We start from the raw sequence: 9,422 nt of genomic DNA, 5'->3' as shown, positions 1-9,422 counted from the left end.
ACTTCTTTAGATGTCTGGCTTGGGACCAAGGCCTGAGAAGAGTACTTAGCCGAAGCGGAACTGGTCTTCTCAGATCTCTTCGCGCGTTTGATGCATAACTTCTCTAAACTCCGGATGCATCCTTTAGCTGTGCTCTTAGCACTGGGTCTGTCACCGAAGCAAACTGGAGAGAGCCCAGTACCCTCTCCTGCTCGCGTCTTGATACCCTTTCGGAATCTAGAAGTCTCTTGACAGAACCCGCTGTCTCCTTCCTTTTTTTTCGCCGGGATGGAGAAACGGTATGACAAAAGGTCCCAGTGGATTCCCAGCCACTGGAACTTTGAGATGGAGAAAGTCGAGACTTTTTTCTGTTGATCTTGAAGCCTAGGTACTCTAGGAACTGGATCACTTGACTGGAAGCTTGCAAGCATTCTGTCTCGGATGCTGCCCACACCAACCAGTCGTCCAGGTAGGCTACTACCTGAACTCCCTTTAGGCGTAATTGTTTGAGAGCTACGCTCGCAAGCTTCGTAAAAATCCTTGGGGCTATGTTTAGCCCGAATGGCATGGCTCCGAAGGCGTATAGTCTTCGTTGTAGCCTGAACCCTAGGTAGGGGGAGAGTCGACGGCTGATTGGAATGTGCCAATAGGCGTCTGACAAGTCTATAGAGACGGAATATGCCCTCTTGGGCAGTAAGGTCCTTATGTGTTGCAGTGTTAGCCTTTTAAATTTGCAAATCACTATGAACTTGTTGAGTGGCGACAAGTCCAGAATGACTCTGAGCTTTTCCGAGTCTTTCTTGGGAACACAAAATAGCCTCCCTTAGAAATTGATGGGCTTCACCCTTCGGATCACCTTTTTTCTCCAACAGTTCTTGAACGTACTCCTCCAGAACGGGGGTGGAGTGTTGGAAAAACCGAAGTCACGGGAGTAGAGTGCTGTACCAGCTCCAGCCCAGTCCATTCTTGAGTAGGCTGTGGGCCCAGGGATCGAAGGTCCACCGATCCCGAAATTTCAGAAGTCTCCCTCCTACCGGTATCATCTCACTTGGACTGCCGTCCTGAGGTCTTGCCTCCCTGACCACGACCACCCCTGAATCCCCTTCCCCTTGAGGGGCGCCTAGACGAGCCTCTGGCTGCTCCTCTAGGCTTTGCTCGAAAGGAAGTAGACTGCCCTTCGAACGCTGGGGTGAATGCCGTGGACAGTGTCGACACAGCCTGGGGTACCCACTGAAAAGTGGTCGGGGTTTGTGCCACGATCTGGGGCACTGGAGGCAATGGCAATTGCAGTTTTTTTTGCTGTCTAACAGTCTTGGCTGGCCGAGACGGTAGCCTAGTCCTCAGAGTCTTCCTCTTTGGTTGAGGACCCTCATCCGGGGAAGACTTTCTTTTGATAGCCAGGCCCCACTTCTGGAGAAGGTTTCTATTCTCCAAGGCGGCCTTATCAACAACTTCTTTGACCAAGTCGGTAGGGAAAAGGTCTTTTCCCCAAATGTTGGAGGAGATTAGTTTCCTTGGCTCGTGCCTCACCGTAGCCGAGGTGAACACGAACTCCCTACAAGCTCTCCTTGCCTTGACGAAGCCATAAAGGTCCTTCGTCACTCTGGCTAGATGAGTCTTGGACACCACCATGAACATTTCATGGACCTTGGGGTCACTTGACATCGTCTCAAGAGTAGTCTGAAGAGACATTGAGGCAGCCAGTCTTTCTTTTGTCTCGAACTCTCTTCGCAAAAGAAAGTCAGACAGCTTAGGGAGGTCCTCGCCGAACTGACGTCCGGCAATATCAGCCACCAACTTTCCAACTGAGAACGTAAGATGGACGTCCTTCCAGTCTTTGTGGTCCACAGGCAGGGCCAGCGACAAGGGTTTACACTCCTCCAGGGAGGGTCAAGGCTTGCCGGCCTCGACTGCTTTTAGTACAGCCGCAAACCCTTTCTGTAAAAAGGGGAATGCTCTAGTAGGCGAGGACACAAAGGAAGGGAGCTTCTTGCTCAATGCAGCTACCTTTGAGTAAGAGAAGCCCCTCTCTTTCATCGAGGATGAAAGTAGAGCTTGAACCTTAGCATGGTTCATCACTATGACCTCCTTCGGCTCTGTCTCCTCCTTTGAAGCTGGTTCCTTCCTCAGCCGGACATAACAGTCCGGATATGATGTCTTGCTGGGCCAGAATTTCACCTCCTCCAGGGGAACTGAGCCCAGCTTATCCGAGATGACGATCTTTCCAGTCGTCATCGGCATGTGCTCAGCATACCTCCATGGGTTAGCATCTGAGCACAAGGGAAGGTCTTTCACATTGAGCTTTTTCTGGGGCCCATGTGATTCTACAAGGCACTGCATCCGCAGTTCCATTGCAGCCGCCTTCTCCTGATTCTCCTTCTGCATTTGTTGGATCATTCCAACAATAGAAGAGAGGGCCTGTCCCAGCTCTACTGGGAGACCGGCCGATGTTGAGGGAATAGGCTCCGGAATCTTATCCGGAGTAGCCGACACCTCGTCGACCTATTCCTCTACAACGTCTGGGGCTTGAACTTCATCCAGGGCTTCTGCCAGGAGGTCTTCCTCCAGACGCTCGTCCACATCAGACATCCTGTCATCTAACTGGATGTCTTGCATCGCGACCGCGACTTCAGCATCCTCCTGGATCTGAACTTGGGGGATCTCCTCTTGGGGCTGGGGAATAACTGCATCAGCTGATGCCTTAGGGAAAAGATACGCCCTCATCTTCTCACTTGGAAGATAAGGGCCAGAGGTGTTCTTTTGGAAGCCCCTTACCCAGGTACGAAGCTTCTTCCTAACTATATCCCTTGATTCCGCCGTCCTAGGGGAATCAAAGGCCTCAGTAATCAGGTTAGTGCACACAGTACATACCTCAGGGTCCCAATACCGGAGATCATCCTTGGAGACAGCGCATGCTGCGTGTCTCCTACAAAACTCATGTCCGCAGAGGTTCTTGCTGCGGACGTTGCAGAAAACACTTCCGCACTTCGGAGGGTCCTTCTGTAAAGAGAAGAAATTTCCATGAGTATCAAGTGAACTATGTATCACTGGATATGCATAGTATAGCATAACAATTCAGAAAGGAAAGACACACACTTGTGTTTCCCTCACAAGCCAATGCTGCAGCCTTCCAGATAATAAAATCAAATGGTTAATCTCTTCTAGAGTAACCAATGCAAAGTTTCCAGAGGAAACAGGTGGAGCTCACACCTAAGCAATGATTTTAAAATCCTGGATAATAGACAGGAAAGAACTCACTTTCCTATCTGTAGGGCAACAGCAAAGGCCTGTGCAAGAAAACACAAAAGTGTTAGAACACACAGTGCTGTACCAAAACCCATACTATAGTTTTCTTCTTACTGTATATGTTATACTGAAGAATACTAGTACAGTATAGGAGGATACGTGCCGGCCGCCACCTGCCGGCCGGCACACACCATAACTAGCTTTAAAGTATACTACTTAACAGCTATAAGGCGGCAGAACTCTGGTTCAAATGCATGTGCCGGTCGGCAGCAATTGCCGGCCGGCAACAGCCAATGTCGGCCGGCAACTACACAAGGTAGTACCCAGCTGCTGGCCACACTCTTGGTGACCGGCAGACAAGGGCTGACATTAGCCGGCCGGCAAAGGTACAGGACCGATGCCAGCCGGCAGCAAAAGAACCAGAGGACTACACCTGCCCGGCTGCCGGCCTCATAGGCCGGCAGCCGGGTTGGGTACAGCACTAGAAGAAAAATAGGATGGATGCCGGGATAAGAGTGTACACTACCTCCAAGCCCGGCAATCCGAAAGAGTGCCTATAAGGAAGGGGAGAATCTAATTCAGGCTTCCTGACCAATGCCGTCTGGCTCTACAGGCAGGCATAGATGAGGGACCAAGGGAGGTCCGGGCAGTACTCAAAGCAGAAGACCCTTGCCGGGCGGCAGCTCTGCCGGCCGGCAAGGGACTGAGTCAATTCCACATCCTAACCTATTCTAGGTCCAGATGTAGAATGACGTACAGTACTGTAATGGCTAGGCCATTACGGAGATAGAGGGGGAAGGGACAAAAGAGGGTCCTACCAACCTTGCTTTAGTGACAGATCACCCGCAGCCAAGAAACTCATCTTAGCCTAAGGGAGATCCAAGGGGGGAAGCCAGCAATACTTGCCAGCTCCCAGAGCACCAAAGCAAGGAAGGTGTTGCTACTTCCAGGGAAAGAAACTTATCCTCCCCCGAGAACAGCAACAAGGACTAGTCTGGTAGATCACAAAAGAAGGAATCATATCCACAGAAACCTTTGGTAGTGACCTAAGGAGGCTAAGCCACCTTTGTTTGGGTCAGGCCAGCAAGGGAGACTCTACCCCAAGCCAGACAAACACAGACTCAGACTAAAAAACTCTGTTGTTCTGTCCCTCTTTGAACCAGACTTACTGGAACAGGAAGGTACAGTAACACCCCAGTATAGTTTTTATCGAAAATTAACTCAGAAAAAAACACTTAGGGATAAACCCAAGGCTTAAACAGAGGGATAGGGATTGCATACCTTCTCCGAAGAAAAGAAAGCAACCGGGGAGTATGAGAAAGTATACTAAGGCTCCATAAGCAACTTAGCCTAGGCACCAAGAGAATCGATTACCTAAATCACCGAAACTCACTCGTATACTATCTTGGAAATATTCCACACAATCTTAAATGTATAAAACATAGCTTAAAGCTTCAATAAAATTTTAATACACTCGGAAAACCCAAATTCATGCATGAAGTACTAGGACCAAACGACTAGGCTACATGGCCTAGCGTAGGCCAGAATGGCGAATACTTCGCCAAAATAATACTAAGCACAAAAGGAAATCCTATGTAATGCTAAATAGCTAAAATTTATTAAAGCAAAACACCCGGTTATGTCGCTCTGACTAACTAAACTTATACCTAGCGAGCGACAGCGTCCATGACGCCTCCGGTAGGCTACGGCTCTTGTAACAAAGATTAATCCTATTAATCACTCAAAAATTTACCAAGAGCCTACATTTATACATAAAAGACATGGTACTCAACTTATCAGAGGCCGAGGAAGGCGGAGAGACCTTGAAAAGGAGAATAAATCCAAGATTTGCGAGAAACACAGGAAAAAACACCGAGTTGTTAAGCTACGCAAAAAGGAATGCAGATGGCGCCAGGATTGGCGCCAGGCACGCTTACGAATCGGGAGATAGGGAGCCTTGGGAGCGGCTCCCCGTTTTTCTTTCCCGAATTAGTTTCTTGCCATTTGCCCCCTGCGAGACGAAATCTCTGTTCGGGATGCAGATTGCCATGTGGCGTGTCAAGAATACGTCCTCTGATATGTCGCGATATCCCTTTCACGGGGGATACTCGCTCCAGGAGTTAGAATTCTGGGACCTTAAGGTAAATTCTCTGGGAATATCGCCGTAGTTGTAATATACCCTAGGAAGCTACCCTATAGGAACTTCCATCAGGACGACATGGCTTGAGCCCCCCCCCCCAAAAAAAAAAAATATATATATATATATATGTGTGTGTGTGTGTGTGTGTGAATAAATATTCATATATATATATATATATATATATATATATATATACATATATATATATATATATATATATATATATATATATATATATATATATATATATATATATATATATATATATATATATATATATATATATATATATATATATATATATATATATATATATATATATATGTGTGTGTGTGTGTGTGTGTGTGTGTGAATAAATATTCATATATATATATATATATATATATATATATATATATATATATATATATATATATATATATATATATATATATATATATATATATATATATATATATATATATACAACAGACTAACATCTTGCATGTTTTCATATAGGCTGACCAAACATACACAGATAAATGCTTTGGTATCCATATGTTAACTCATACAAGCGGACAGAAAGTCATCGGAAACATCATTGGCACCAGATCCTGTCAGCTGGTTTAATGCTACAAAATGTACACATAATTCCTGATTGGAAAAACAAATTTTAAAATATACTCATTTACACTTTCGATTTTTTTTAAAAGTATAAACTGTCTTTCCTTTAAGATTTAGAACACACTCAAACACATACATAATCTACACATATGCACATTTAAAAACTCATACAACAACAACATATGCATATCCCTGTCAGGGCCTTGAACAGTTGCCGTCACAATGCTAGACAGGACAGATTGGTGACCGTGTGAGACAGACTAAATTCCTACAGCAAAGCAACCATTTCAGCACTTTAAGATGTTCCAACTCAAGTGTGTCCTTGAGCTTGTCTATTGTTAATCACTCATGTAGAATTTTATTCTCTCTAATTTTAAAATTCTTTTGTGCCATGTGAGTATTATAGATATTCTGTAATATTTCCACAAGTGCCATTCATATCTACTCTGTTTCAAGCTTTTCATTGATACTCTCTTATCTTTTACAGCAATGGGAAAGGCTGGATAAGCTTTGGAACAAGGTATGATATGTTTTTGCCAAATAGTTTAGCATCGTAAATAAGGTTTGTATTTTGAAATGTATGCAAATAAACATAAATATGTACACGTATGAAGAACACACTCTCCGTTCAAAATCATCGAGTTTTTTTTCATCGTGCAATGGCAACTTAAAGCGGGGTTTACACGGCCGAGCAGCTCGTCGAGCCCGGTTGTCGGACCTACTTGTAGAACGGCTCGAAGAGCTTTCAGACAGTACATCGAGCTTCAGTGTGCCTCGTGCTAAAACAACGTCAACATGTCTCTCGACCAGGACGATTTGATAGCCATTGCTTTAGCAGTGGCACTAAGAAGGAAAAAAAAAAAAAAGATCAAAAGAGAGAAATTTTCATATACCAACTTGCTTGTTGCTTTAAAATTAGAGCCTGATGACTGGCGCAATTATTTGCGTATGGATGAAGACACGTACATTGATCTACCGAATCGTGTCAGCCCTTTCATTATATGAGGAAGGCCATAACTCCACATGAAAGACTGAGTGTCCGCTATTCCTTTGTTTCTGGCTACTTTATTGGAATAGTCTTTTGATTTAACTTTCCATAAAGCTGGATGAGCTCGATATGCATGTATGAAATCAAGTACGACTTCCTTCTCATTCTTACTTTCATTAATGGCAGAAATTATGCATTTCTTTGGTGATGTTTCCTCTAGCAGGTTTGAATAACAACTGAGGTTCGATGCTCGACACCCGTTCACACGTTCACACCGCTCGTCAAACAATGTAGCTCCGCCCACAAAAGTCAAGATGAGCCTGACTTTCATCGAGCCGCTCGACGAGCACGCTCGACAACCAATTAGCCCGTTTACACGCTCGAACATCAATTCAAACACAGGGTTGTCGACCCAGGCTCGACGAGCTGCTCGCCTGTGTAAACCCCGCTTAAGACTCAATTGAATGTGATTTATCTAGGGAAGGTTGCCAAGTCATGATAATGTAACTTACACACGTATTGTTCTGTCTAATGTTATTTAAATGTACTTTTATTCTTTTAATCGCAAAGATCAATAATTTTTCACAAAGGAACAATAGTATAATTTCTGAGTAAATCAGATATTAGATACTGAATTTTATTCTGTCGTATAACGTACATAGGCTGTTATGTGACGACAGGTGTGAAAGTGCCCAGCTGTTTACTTAAATTGATATTGATTTAGAAATGTTTTTTTTTTTTCAGTTCGTTGAGAGGTGTTCAAGGAAATAGAGGATTAATTAAAACAAGAAAGCCAAGTCTTAAAGGGAATATGGAAATGTATCTTCGGCATCTTAAATGAAAATTTTAAATTTGAATATGCTTAAAATTTACCTTTGTAAAACAAATTGTTTAGAATTATTAATCTCTGCAACAGTTCTTTATTGGATTATGGAATAAAAATAAAAATAACCATTATTTTCTTAACCCTTTCCTCCTTATCTGGTGATCGCCAGACTGGGGTCTGAGTCCCGCTGAAGCGGAAGGTTACTGGAAAGCAATAATGACCTTTTGGATCCGTAAAGGTTGTGGAGAGAGTTAAAAGAGCATGGCTATGTGGGGGCCATCAATGACGAGTACCTCACCAGCAAGTATGTTTAGAAGGCGTTGTATACTATTGGGTTGTCCCTTTGCTCGCAAACCCAATCAGAGATTTCCACAAGTGTCCTCACTTATCGGGGCGAGAACATTTTCTGCATTGGTGTTTGTGTGACTCACATCCTTGAAGAAGAATTGGATTTCTGCATGCTGAAACCAAGAGAATGCTCCTCCACTGGCGGAAAGCGGTAGTTTCATGGGAGTGGCATTGATAGGAGAATCATGGTCGGAGGCTGGCACCATCAAACCTTAAGATACAGCATTGACGGGGAATGCGGAGAGGAGCAGATCACACCGCTAACCACCAATGTGATATTGAACTGTTAAGTTACAAATTGCAAATTTCTATAAAGCAGGTTTAGGACAAAAAGGTCACAAAAATTCCAATAACAAAATTCCTGAAAAGAAAGCCTTAAACAGATTCTTTCAACAATGACGTGTATAGCGAGATATACAATAAAAAGAAAATACCGTTACATTATACTAGCCTGTGTGAAACACGTGAATTGCAGAAGTTTTTTAGCTTTGGATATTGAATCACAATTCCAAGGTTATTTGTCCACAATAACAAAGGTCATCCAACATTCTTTCATCATACATACATATACCAAAGGCACTTCCCCCAATTTTGGGGGGTAGCCGACAACAACAAGAAACAAAACAAAAAGGGGACCTCTACTCTCTACGTTCCTCCAGCCTAACCTTTCATAACTCATTGGAAACCATTCGACATTCATTCTTCTTTCTTCAGTATCACAAGAACAAATTTAGAAAATTTCCTTCAAAGTTTTAAATAACATTCAAAATAATCTATAGGTAGGCTTTGGTATTTTTCAATAATGTTATAACATTAGAAAAGGATGATATATCTATTTTCAAGAATTTGAACAGTTTCATATGCGTAATTGACGGTATTTTTGCCATTAAATTAGTCCATAAAGGTTAAATTGATGTCGATATTTTGCTTAATAAGATCTGTACATATTTATGGTTCGGATTCCTTACTTGAGAATGTTCATTTATTTATGATTTCATAATATCATAAACTCAGTACTCTTCTATATTATATGGAATCGATGTAAAATAAATAGACATATAGTAATGAGATCATAAAAAGAATTTCCTTCTGAGGGATACAAATCATTATAGTATAGTGTCGTCTGACTATTGTTAATTTATTCCATACTTTTAGCGAGTAATTTTGTCCAGATCATAACTCTTATAGGTGAATTATATCCATGTAGCCTATATGCCCAAAATTATCTCTAGCTATAGGAATTGAGCATGGACTCTGATTTTTATTTAAATGATATAATATATCTATGACTT

Source organism: Palaemon carinicauda, chromosome 9 (assembly GCF_036898095.1).
Source record: "Palaemon carinicauda isolate YSFRI2023 chromosome 9, ASM3689809v2, whole genome shotgun sequence".
NCBI classification, from domain to species: domain Eukaryota; kingdom Metazoa; phylum Arthropoda; class Malacostraca; order Decapoda; family Palaemonidae; genus Palaemon; species Palaemon carinicauda.
Note: the sequence above shows the minus strand (reverse complement) of the source record.